Here is an 11,929-nt window from a genome sequence, read left to right as displayed (position 1 = left end):
TACTCGAATGAATATCTGTTCCCTGAATAACTGTTACCAGCTGCGTGTAAGAAAATAATCCTAACACATAATGTGAGCAGTGTCTCCACTCGCTCAATAAGTTAAACAAGATTATTATTTATTAATGTGACGCATAAGACGTTTTGGGTACTTCGGTTGATCCTTCTTTAAAAGCTCCTCATGAACCTGCTCTCGTTTCCTCCTGACTCTTCTGTTGTCTACTATGAGGAAGTGGTTACATCTACCTGGTTTTGTCGTACGAGAATGGAAGTGACTAAAGAATCTATGAGATTAAGTGAAACATTATGGGGTGATCCTTACAGAGTCCTTCTATAATTGCACAATGTATACAAGTTGTATATAACTTAAGACTAAATAGACCTTCGAATAAGTGATCCTACTCCAAAACCACAACCAAACAAGGAACAGGTAGTGAAGCGTAGATCACAAATTCTAAGTCTATAAATTTTCAATTATATATAACCTTGGAAGTATACATTGTAAAATTATAGACCTATCCGTAAGGGTCTTTTAAGTTATCACGTAAGTTATTTATATGGTGCCTAAAATACTCCTATAGTATTTTAATGTAATCTACTTGGTATGTTTTAATCTTGTTATCGCGTTATAGTATCATAGAATACTCCTATAGTATTCTAACTCTAATGTACTTGATCTAGTATTCTCTTGACTTAGTATTAGGTAAGTTTTAAGACCGTTGCAACACCACATCACTCCCAAACACATGTCGGTCACATCTCGAATGATTATAGTTGATCATGCTATATTGATCCTAGGTATGATTACATAACTCTCCAGGTTTGACCATACCTTTAACTTCTTCTGTTCTGTTCTTCTTGTGATACTTGTTCTAGTATGTATATATGTATAAGCAAGTATGTATACTTTTATAAGGTATCATAATATATTTAAAATATATTCTTATCCAGAGCACTTCAGCCCCATTGTATTTATAGTTGTATATCTTTTATCGGTTGATATACTTAGTTCACTATAAACAATGCTCTGATACCAATCTGTCACACCCCAAAACCGGAACGGCGGAAACGTTTTTGGGGCGGAGGACGTCATGTTTAGTATCACAAGACATGCATCATAGTAAGCAAAGTAATAAACAACCATTTCATTAGAAAGAAAGTGTTTACAAAGTATGTGATTCACATAATATAGAATATATAGCAAATAACAAAAAGACATGAAGCTATACTGCTCCATCGTCTGAATCCCAGTGCGCGAACCAGTCTACTGGTCTCCTGAGAATACAAGTTATTTTGAAAGCGTAGATCAGCATTTAAGCTGCTGAGTTCATAAGATTTTAGTTATGTAGTAAGTAGTAAGAAAGTTTGTAGAAAGTTGTAGTAAGTTGTAGTAAGTTCTTGTTTAGAAAAGTTTGTTTGTTCCTCCAGAAAATCCTATATTTCCTACTTTGATGAAAGATAAGTAAAAATGACTCTACAGTCCTTTTTATGAGTATTAAATGGATACAAGTTATATAAAAGTCAGAGTAAACAAACAATCGGTTATGTGTATCTGCCCTAAGCCCACAACCAAACAAGGAACTGGAAATGAGGCGGAAGACACACATCCCATTGTTTGTTAGATCATCGTTGTAGATAACCCCTGCGTATTCACTCGGTACTCATGGAGTTAACTGTAATAGTTCATTTATAATTGATGAAAAGATCCTTTAAGAAAACCCTGATTTCTTATAATAAAATGATAGCCACAGTAGTTCCTTCTATAATCACTTAGTTTATACTAGTTATATATAATCTAATATCGAACAGATAGTTAATTGTGTGAATCTGACCTAAACCCACAACCAAACAAGGAACAGGGAATGAGGCGGAAGGCCCACATCCAACTACCTATCGGATATTAATTATATATAACCCTGGTGTATAAACTAAGGTGTTATAGAATTAACCACCTAAGGTCCTTTAAGTTTTACTGTTTTAATAAAACGGATTAAACCCTTTACTGGTTAAGTTTCTAGTTTTGTATTCCAAAAGTTCTTCATTTGAAAAGTATGTTTTGTACTAGAAAACGGTGCATTGAATTAGTGTCCTATGACCTGACCCATACATGGTACCCATTATGATTACTTGGTGTGTACGGAGCATATATATAGCTAAGCTCGGATAGATAGTAGCCTGGGTGTATCTTCTCTAAGCCCACAACCAAACATGGAACAGGAAATGAAGCGGAGAGCACACATCCTACTACCTGTTGGACCCGATTAATATATATCCCTGAATGCATACACTAAGGAATCATAAAGTTAGAATTATAGATCCCTTTCTACTGAATGTACTAGACTCGATTGTTCTGTGTGTTGTTTGTAAAATTTAAGTTTTCCCTAGTTTATAACTATCTTGACTCGAAAATAGTTTGCATTAACTTTCAAGTGGAACTGTCACAAAATGAAAGTAATGGGAAATTATAAGTACACAGTTGTCTTTTGAATTGACATCCTGTAGTACTAATTACCTTAAAACATGTTTGTTTTATTAATGTCATAATGTGAAGGCTAGTACCCATACTATACGCTCTCCCTATCAAGAGATTCTGGGAACCAAACGCGACTGCAGCAAACAATTGCTAGCCGTGTAATTCACATTAAAGTTATATGATCATGTATACCCAATTTAACTATCACCTTTTGTTAAGAACAATGAGTTAGTGATTCATTGGTATAATTAGATCTTGTAGTTGTTTTATGCTATAGCATCTTAGTATGTTCGTTCTGTTATAGTATCTTAGTATGTTCTCTTTGAAGTATTGTATCTACCTCCCTGTTTCTCTTTATGTTATCGTGTATTGTATCTACCTCCCTGATTCTCTTTATAGTATGTTCTAGCATCTACTATGAACTCAACCTCTAAACTATACCCCTTCTAGTTTACTAGTATTTTACTTGAACTGTTATTGAAAAGACTCATTTTACTACTAAGTTATGCTTGTACTTTAAAAAAGGAGTTTGGTTAAACTTTAAAGTAACATAACTTTAAAAGAGTTTTTGAAATGTTTTGATCACTTATGAAAGACATAAGAAACCTTTTGAAAGATGGTTATAACAAAAAATTACACTATTATCATTGTGTTCAACTTGTATTCCCGCCCTTTAAAAGTATTTAAAACAGTTTAAAAGATTGATTACGGGGTATGAACTCACCTTATGTGGGTGATTCAAACGAATATGCGTGTAACGATGAGAAGTTCCACGAATGAAGTCCCGAGACACAAACGAGTCCTAAATGACATATAATGCATGTATTGGCATGAATATAGTCTTCAATAGCAAACACATGGAAGGAAACACCTTTAGGGACTAGGAAACACTTGGACCAAGTGTTCGAATTACATGTGATTCATCAAAGGGGAGTGTACGGCCACTAAGTGGATTTTACGGTCAAGGTGTTTACGACCCTATGTGTTTACGGCCCTATGTGTTTACGGTCGTAAAAATACATGAAGTTTTGTGCCAAAGGGGTGTTTACGGTCTATGGGTTTACGGCCAAGGGAGTTTACGGTCGTAAACTCCTGGAGATCATCCTCAAATCATTTGTTCCAGGTGTTTAGACTACTGATTCTACTAGATAGCAAGTCTATTGAAGGAATACTCACCTTTGGAAGGGTTTGGGGAGTTCACAGCCACCAAGAACAAGTGTGTGTTCTTGGTGTTCTTGGTGAAAGATGAAGATCTAGCAAAATGTTGATTTCAATGGATGAAATCAAAGGGTGATTCATGAGTAAAAAGGATAATCAACAACTAGAGGGAAGAATCACTTACTTTTTGAAGATCGGGGATGAAAATCTCGAGGATACTTGAGAGAGAATTCAAGTGTTCTTGAGATGGAAATGTGAGAATGAAGGAAAAGTGAAGGGAAATGAGTCTTATAGGGGAGTTTACGGCCAACCTTGAGTTTACGGCCGTAAACTCATGTGTCTTGGCCGTGAACTCCTTTTTGGTGGTGCTAAGGCTTGAATGTTGCACAATGTCTCTAGCAGGGACATTCTAACACTCATTCCTCAAGTGTACTAGGCTTACAACCCAACAGAATGACCCTTAACAAGGCTAGAAGGCAAAAATATTTTCCGGTTGTCACATTAACCTCCGCTTCTACTGTTTTGGCACCCTTTTTGTTTCCATGATCATACAATTTCTTAGCCAACCTCTTGGCGCTGTCTAACATCTCAGGGTTTGTCGCAATGACATTTCCTTGGATAGGTGCAGTCAATCCCCAGATAAATCTCTCAATCTTTTTCCCTTCTGAGGTAATCATTCCGGGACACAAGAGAGATAGTTCACTAAACTTGGTTATGTATGGATCGATGTAGGAGTTTTGAACCATGAGGTTCCACAATTCTTGTTCCATCTTCTGAATTTCGCCTCTTCGACAGTATTCGGCCAGCATCATTTCTTTGAGCTCTTCCAATGGTAACCCGTTCGCCACTGGAAGTGTCATTGCCTCTATATGGCCATTCCACCAGGAGAGAGCTTGATCAGTGAATGTGCAGGCCACAAACTTGACCTTGCATCCATCTGGGCACCCGCAGATTTCAAAAACGGATTCCACTTTCTCAATCCATCGCTTCAAGGCTATTACGCCTCATGTTCCATTAAAGGTTCGAGGTTTGGTGTTGGTGAAATCCTTGTAGGTGCAGGTTCGCGTGGTTCCGTGGTTTGTCCCTTGATTCGTGCTCCCGACTCCCTGCCCGTTGCCTTTTCCGTTGTTTCCATTGCGAATCTACGCAAGTGCTGCAGTGACCGCAGCGGACACTGCTGCTTGGAATGCAATCGAGTTTATCTCCGGCGGGGTTGGTGTTGCGTTGTTTCCACGAATGGGTCTTTAAGGCATCTTTCTGTCAAAGAACGGAAAGATGTTGAGTGCATATTTGTATTCCGAAATACTCCCATAGTATTTTAATTGTTTTGAATTCCTGCGAAGTTTTGGATATGAGGTATGTTTCTTGGTCAATTTCCTGCCATAATTACCCCCAAACACATGCCGGTCATATGTTGAATAAATATAGTTGATCAGGCTATATTTACCCCCAATATAACCACATAACTGCCCGGGTTTAATCACAGCGTTCCATTTCCTCTAGAGACCAACCTGTCACACCCCCGAACCAGACGGTGAAAACGTCTGAGGGCTCGTGTGACTATAAATTGAAATATCATCACAATGAATATACATGAAACATAACACATTCATCACCAAACATTACATATTACAGCTGGTATTGTTCACATCAAGTACATTGTCATAGGTTACATAAATCCAAAGTATTAATTGTACGATGAGTGATGTTACACAAAATAAATCCATACACACTTGATAATCCTCCTGTTAACGATTACCTGAGAATACAAGTTATTTTGAAAACGTTCAACATATATAATGTTGGTGAGTTCATAAGCATGTTTGAATAAAAGTCTTTGTATCTTTTGTAAAACCCAGAAAATCCGATATTTTCTGTAAAAAGTCTGAAAAATGATGTGAAAATCGAGTATAAATGCATGTGTGAATTTCATAGTAGTAACATATAGGAATGCAGTTTAAATTTCTTTGTATTCTTTCTGTTACAAGTAAGTGGTAATTGAATAATAGTATTTCCCCAGAAAATCTGATATTTTCTTATTTATAAAAATGTCACGATCTTTGCACTGTAGAAATGTTTTGTATCATTACGACTTACGAGTTTTAAATTTTCCGTAATGTCTTAATGGGAATGGATCTCTATATGAGTCGTTATAACCATACATGATAGTGACTGATTTGCCTGTCTTGGCATTTTTCTAAATGCCGGATTTTCGTTCAAGGTTTTGTCACCCTAGACTGGCCTAGTCTATCTGTAGCGAACAACTCAGGTGTAGGGGAGTCACCCCCGTATAGATCTATACAGAAACTCTCGCTCTCCCTCCAGGAGACTCTGATTATAACTACAAGCTACGGCCATACACTCAGTGGTGTCAACCGACACGTCTCACTAGATCCCATTTGGCTCCACATGAATTTGTATAATGTTATATGTATTTAGAAGTTGGAACACTAGATAATGATTGAAATAACAAGATAAGGCCCAAAAAACATGAAGAAAAGGCAACCATGACCCATTAGACGTGTAAGTTATTTCAAGACTAAATTAGCATGTAAATAGGCCACTAAGGCGCAATAACATGTAAATGCTAAATTAGGCCCATTTAACATGTAATTGGGTCACTGAGGCCCAACATACATGTGATTAATACATTGGGCCCAATAAACATGTAGTTGGATCACGAAGACCCAATAAACATGTATACAAAATACTAGGCCCATTAATCGCACCATTGTTGTATTTCGTTTAATCGAATTATTTATCCGTAACGTTATAAAAAGTTGAATGTTTTGTTATAATGATATTTTTAGTTTGATACATCAAAATTCTATAATTTGAACCCGCATTTATTAAAAATTACACTTTAGGTCCCTTGAGAACTAATTTGAACAATTAAGGGCTTATTATATATATATATATATATATATATATATATATATATATATATATATATATATATATATATATATATATATATATATATATATATTAAATCCAAAGGATCTTAGTAACAGTAAATTTTTTGATTTTCGGTTTTTGCCACAAATGTTTGGTGCATTTGATATTTTTTGTCCCTAAAATCAAAACTTTTACATTTTTATGTTTTGATTAAGTTTTTATGACTTTAGGTTTTTGCCACAAATCTTTAGTGACTTTGGCACTTTTAGTCTTTGCAGTCAAAAGTTTTACATTTTGGTGTTTTTGCCACAAAGCTTTAATGAATTTGGCACTTTTCGTCCTTGTAGTCAAAACTTTTAGATTTTGATTAAAAAACACAAAAAACCTCTTTTAGAATTTTGCCACTATATTTACCCAACTTTGTCAACTTTAAAAAGCGGCGGAGCCGCGTGTCCTTTTCTAGTTTTACATAAAATGTTATTTTTGTCTATTTTAAATTAAAAAAAAACATTTTAGTCCATAAATTTATAAAAATCTATATTTTCGCCCCAAATGTTTAGTGATTGACGGGTTTGGCCCAAAAATGCATATAATTACATTTTTAGTCCATTTTTGTAGAAAATTACAATTTCGGCCCTTATTTGCATAAAATGACATTTTCGGCCCAGTTTTTTATAAAATTAACATTTTTGGTCCAAATCTTGAGATAGTGTCGTTTTCAGCCCCTAATCTCGTTTATTCTCATTTTTGGCTCAAGTTTTGATTAAATAACATTTTAATCCCCAAAGATTGATGTTTTTTTTGCAATTTGGGCCCAATAGGCCGTGAGGCCCACATTAAGGCCCAAATGCCAAATTTTACACTTTTAACCCTTAGAAAAATATGGTTGTTATAAAAACTCATTTTTAAGCTAGTAATACCCTTTTAGTCTCTATAAAACTGTAGGTGTCACCCTTTACCCCAAACTTTTGTTTATTTGCCAAAAATGATCCCTACACAAGATTTTGTTTGGTTTTTCACAACTTAGGCATTTCTAAAACTTTTAACTTTGTAGTATAGTGTCTAGAGTGTTTTTGTTTGTGATTCACAGTTATTTTTGTTATAGTTTTATAGATCCATCGAGTTTTTCACCCAAACACAAACAAAAGCCAAGAAAATCACACGTAACATGCATAAACACATAGATCTACACATAAATACTTGTATTCTCCCCCAAAAACAAGTGAAAACCGAAAACAATGGGGTATGAACTCACCTTTGCTTGTTGTTCTCGGTTTTGAAGAAGAAATGGATGAGGTTACGGCTCTAGCAAGCCTTCCTTGGATAGATCTAGAGCTTATGGGGGTTTTCTAAGAGTATGATCACATAAATGCTTAGAAAGAGTGATCTTAACATAAGAATGAAGTTATACAACTTGGATATGTAAGAACTTACCAAGGAAAGATGATTATTGGTGAAGATCTTATTGAAACACTTAGAAATCTCGAAAATTTGGATGGAAGGAAGGAAGATGTTCTTGATTGTTTGAGAGAATTTGCTTGAAAGATTTTTCAGAGAGTAAGGGTGGTGTGAGGTGTTTTGGCCGAGAAGAAGAAGAGAGAGGAGAGAGGGAGTGAGGTGATGTGCACGGAGATCCACCATGCAATAAGGAGGTGGCTAACTCTCGTTAATCCTCTAATTTCCCCATTTTTTGTTTTACTCCTTGGGTCGAGAATGGGCTTGTGGGATGAAGAAAATGGTGTTGAGCCCAAACTCTTGGCTTGATCGACTTTTATAGGCCCAATATATTTTTTCGGCCCATTGGGCTCATTAGATGGTTCACGGCCCAATATGATACAGAGGAATGAGTCTATGGTCCATTAGGGCTAATTAATTCTCTTATGGCCCATAAGGGTCATTAGGGTTAGAATGAATCATTCTAGACCAAATGGTCCAAAATGTTGTAGATTTATTAATTGGGTCTATTTAGAATCCAAATAGGGTTTCTAAGCCCAATGTAGTTGAATTGAATGCTTATTGGTCCATTAGGCCCAATAAGGAAATCCTAGTCCATAATGAACTTGAACCAGGGTCTCTAGGGTTTTCAATTCCCCAATTGACCTTTTGGATACTTTGTGTAGAGTTTTGAACTTCAGTTGTAAATCTTGATTAAGTTTGTGGCCATAGAATGAACATAGTGTATGATATCAAGTTAAAGTTACAAGTATTATCATAGATGACGTTTACATGATCATAGAATTTCCTGGCAAAAATGCCAGTTGTGACATATAACACTCCTATGGTGCACATACAACCCAAGATGCTTTCGATCTATGTTTTCTCTAAATATACATTAAATTTCATTCTTCCAAATCATACACCCTAGCTAGCATTCAATTGGAGATATATAACATAAAAACAGGTTAGATGAATACCTCTTAGTGTTGCTTTTAAATCTTGGCCTTTAAAAGCTTTAGCACCTCAAATGTGATGCTCCAATGTGTTACAAACACCAAATGCAAGAGGAGGCTTATGAGAGAGAGGCTAGAAAACACCAAATTGGTTATGGTTCACCTTTAGAATGCACTAGTCGATTTTGTGGGGTTAAGGGGTTACTTTTTTAGTGTGGAAATCCTAGGGTTTCCTCCATGCAAACCCTAATTCACCATGACCCTTCATATTTATTAGGCCCTTTGGGCTAAACCTTCATGGACTATCATATAGGTTTAGCCCATCCCTAATACACATGGATCATTAGCCCAAACTATAACTATTATTGATTTACTCAATTATTCCCCGTAAATTTAATCAGTTTCTTTTGATCACTAAATTAATTCCAAATTAATTCTTGATCAATAATAATTCAATAATATGATTTCTTAATTAATATATTATTCATATAATATATTAATAAATCACAAACAACCTCTTTCTCAAAAGTCCATCCTATCAAATTGCTTCGGTGAAGGCAACCGAAAAGGACCATGCTACTATCGGGTCAAGTACATACCAATTATAGTTATGGGCTTAGACACCTAATCCAACAGTCTCCCACTTGGATAAGTCTAATAACTATAACTGCCAATGCACTTTCAAAATCCGATTAGCAATCGTAGCGCTTAAAAGCCGCTGTCGAACTCTAACCAAGTTAGTGTCGCGTCCGTTAGATAAGGGATCATATAATCCTCTGTTCTACAAGATATCGTGTGCACAAAGACATGGAATAAAGACATACTCATTGTCCAGCTGTTTGTTTCCCGATTTCTGATTCGTTTGACATAGAAGTTAATTGAATACATCAATTTAGTCCTGACCGGTCCCGACACATAAGTTAAAACAACATCGTCGAGGGGCCCAAGATATCACTTTTGATCCTCTTAGGATAAAAGGAACAGATAAACTTCGAATTATATGCTTTTACTTGTTGGATTAGGTATCTAAGCCCATAACTATAATTGGTATGTACTTGACCCGAGAATACATGGTCCATTTGGTTTGCCTTCACCAGAGCAATTTGATAGGATGGACTTTTAAGAAGAGGTTATTTATGATTTATTAATATATTATAAGTTCTAGTATATTAATATAAAATCATATTATTTAATTAGTATTGATGAATAATTAATTTGGAATTAATTTAGTGATCAAAAGAGACTAATTAAATTAACAGGGACTGATTATGTAAATAAGTGATATACATATTGTTTGGGCTATTGATCCATGACGGGCTAAGTTTATGGAAGTATCCATGAAGAGTTAGCCCACATGAAATATGGATCATAACCCAAGTGTATGGATTAGGGTTTACCCATGACTCTTGGATTCTTACACTATATATATGACACCCCTTTGGACTAAAATAGGTTGAACATGTATTCTTGGAGAAGCATAGCCGAATTTTAGTGCTCCATATTCTATCTTACAAAAGTCCTCTATTTATTCATTACGTTGGTGAACCATTTGAGGCATCACATTTGAGGTGCTAAGTTCTTGAAGGCCAAAATCACAAGCTACAACAAAGAGGTAATTCTATAACTCACTTTTATGTTGTTTATGTCAATTGTATGCTAGTTGTAGGCTTCATGCTTTGGAAAAAATATTCCATGTATAATTAGGGAAAACATAGATCCAAAGCAATTAGGGTTGTATGTGCACCATAGGATGTTGTAGTATACAAAACCCAACAGTGGTATCAGAGCTATGGGTTGTTTTCTATTATATTTGATGCATGACTTATTTTTTAAAACTGAAAAACTGTTCTGATAGCACCTACTCGATGAGTACATGATTGGACTTGATGAGTAGGTTGTTTTTTTGCCTTGAACTCGACGAGTCCATAATTGGGCTCGACGAGTTGGATGATCAGACAGCAATTTTTCGGGTTTTTTGGCCTGTTTTGGATTAGGATCATCACCACAAAATGTTTTAGTTCATAAAATTTGATTTTGTTGGTATGGTAATGATTATACTCAAGCCATAGTTCAAAGACTTGAAAATTTCAAGGTCACTAAAGCCCTATTGGCTAGCAAACACCAAGATGGAAGGTCGGTGTGTGCACATGTCTTGGAGATGAAGTCACACATTGAGAGGCTGGGAATGTTAGGTATCATTGTTTCAAGGAAGTTGGCTGTTGACTTGGTTCTTTAGTCACTCCCTGAGTCGTATAATGAGTTCATTAAGGACTACTATATGAGAGATCACGACATGACCCTTTTCGATCTTACCTATTTGCTTATTGCTACTTAATCAACAATGATTTGGCGCACTGGTAAATAAAATTTGATTAGAAGATCTACTCCCCAAACTTCCATGGACATTGACAATGGTAACATTGGAAGTCCAAAAAAGCTTTCTCTTCCCAATGGAAAGGGATCGGCCATGGTCAAGTGATTTGACCAAATGGTAAAGAGAAAGGCTAAGTCTGAGATAGTCTCGTGTACCATTCCCACAGAGTCCATACGTTTCTATTGGCAAGAGAAAAGGGCATTAGTTGTGAAGCTACCATATTTTCCTGAAAGATCACAAGGATGGTAAAGTCAAAATGTTTGACTCTACTTCAGGTAAGCCCGCTATCTAACTCTATTAAGTTCTTATTTAAAGATTCTTAATACATGATGTAATGTAATTACACTTTGATTCTTTGAAGGATCAAAGGAATGAAAGGAAACTTAAAGGAAGAGTAGGTTGATTATGATCGTGAAGAGATGGATTTCGATCGCATGATTCAATGATCAGAATTTTGACATGCTGCTTAAGAGTTATGATAGAGTTCTTAGGAATAGATAACAAAAGAGTTTTCATACGTATTTGCATTATAAGGAAAAGTTTTCCACCATTTTAATAAATAAATTTTGATTTTATTTTATTTTAAATTTCCTTACAATGACATTTGTGAAAATTGTTGTTTATATGTTTCCATTGA

Source organism: Lactuca virosa, chromosome 2, assembly GCF_052849685.1.
Source record: "Lactuca virosa cultivar CGN04683 chromosome 2, Lactuca_virosa_CGN04683_v6, whole genome shotgun sequence".
NCBI classification, from domain to species: domain Eukaryota; kingdom Viridiplantae; phylum Streptophyta; class Magnoliopsida; order Asterales; family Asteraceae; genus Lactuca; species Lactuca virosa.
This window is presented reverse-complemented; position numbering follows the sequence as displayed.